The 1,706-nt window shown below is 40.4% G+C and overlaps 1 non-coding gene across 1 annotated transcript; it reads left to right on the forward strand.

Annotated features, from left to right (window-relative positions):
* The first annotated feature begins 393 nt into the window (after nt 1–393).
* Trnas-cga lies at nt 394–467 on the forward strand. Its single transcript has one exon. It is a non-coding gene; the product is annotated as a tRNA-Ser (tRNA).
* The last annotated feature ends 1,239 nt before the right edge of the window (nt 468–1,706 follow it).

The following is a 1,706-nucleotide window of genomic DNA, read 5'->3' on the forward strand; positions in this document are numbered from 1 at the left end:
TAGGTATTTAGGGCCGATACAGATGGATTGTAACGGACTGCACACCAATTTCAATGTCGGCATGCAGTTCCCATGCAAGTTAAACTTTGACTGCATTCCGCCTGTACCGGCCCTTGCCTATATAACTTATCTCAAAAGTATAGGATCTACGTATGGTTTAAGTAGCTGAGCTGTGATGTGAAAAAAAAAACAAATCAAAAAATATTTAATAAAATAATTTGATTCGTTCCCTACATCGATAGATGGCAGCACCATCTCTCTCGCTATATCGTAATCCTGCAAAAGGATTCATATAGGAGGTGCAAGCACAAATTGCTCGCCCTTAGAGTTGGTCAAAGGCGCCTAGCCTTCAGAGATAACATACACTACAGAAATTTCGACGGGTACCTCGGCGGTCGGGGTGGTGTAGCGGTCGAACACGTCAGCCGCGATAGCTGGAGACCCGGGTTCGATTCCCGGCTTCGCCACCAGTGGGCTTGATCGCTTTTTCTTTAGTGTATGGTATCTATTTCAGTTTATAATTACCTACAGTTATTTTATTAGGTATTTTGGCAAAATACCTAATAAAGTTAAGTAGGTGTAAGTATAACTAGGTAGACCTAATTATACTTACACCTACTTATAAACATCTATAAGAGCACATTACACAATATTATTCTAATTGAGATATAGGTAATGATGTTATTTGTTGAATTTTGCATATAAACTTGTTATTCCGTTATTCGTAGCGGTATATATTAGTCCCTGAATTTAAAACAGATATCCGGCAATCAATATCGGGTTTGCTTGCAGACTCAGTCATACAAAAAACTTTGGCCATATCCGCCCGAAAATTTGCCGTGGACGAAAAGTTTAACAATAGGGCAATCTATTTCAGACCAAAATGTCCGGCTTTTTCACGAAGCCATAAAAATGGTTTACGTATGAGCATGAACACCCTATGTGCATAAAACTTGCACTTCATGTACTCATTGGATTAGCGTTTATCGATATAGTATTTTAAGGTAGATATTCAAATGTTAGTGCACCCATATCACAGTATAAAAAAGAGTAGTTTCGTACAGTATGGCCAATCCCGCTCCCCGCTGAAAGTGCCGCCCACCTCCTCTCGGTTACCTCACAGTTACCGCCTGTCAAAAACGCGAACTGTCGACCTGTCATATTTCACTCATACAAGCATAGTACGCGTTCACCTACACGAGCTTAGACTGTGTGCTAGGAATGCGCCTCTTTGATATATTTGATCGCCAGTGTCCGAGGTGTGCCCCTATAGTGTATAATACTTCAAACCTCCTTCAAACGGTTTTCTGTGTTGTGTTACAGGTTGTATACGAGCAAACAAACCCATCGTTGAAGGCGCCATCTAAGCGCCGAAGATGAACATTAAAATTGACATGTGACGAGTTTCAATTTATTTTCAAAAATCCAGTTTTTGGTATGTTGATAAACAGAGTTGAGTAGATTCAGTCGGGCTTGAAATTGAGTGACTCAATCATATTTTGTAGACGTTTCATTTCGTACCCACACATGGTAAGGGAGACCGAGGTGAAAGTGACAGAGGCGAGTTGTGACAACGTAGATTTTTTTAGGGACTTATTTACTATCAGCAAGTTCGCAATTAGTACGACGTTGTCACTTGTCACAACTCGCCTCGATCTCCCCTATTTATATAACACTAAGTTCTCGCGCTTTGTACACATATTTAA

The sequence above is a fragment of the Leguminivora glycinivorella genome, chromosome 2 (assembly GCF_023078275.1).
Source record: "Leguminivora glycinivorella isolate SPB_JAAS2020 chromosome 2, LegGlyc_1.1, whole genome shotgun sequence".
NCBI classification, from domain to species: Eukaryota; Metazoa; Arthropoda; class Insecta; order Lepidoptera; family Tortricidae; genus Leguminivora; species Leguminivora glycinivorella.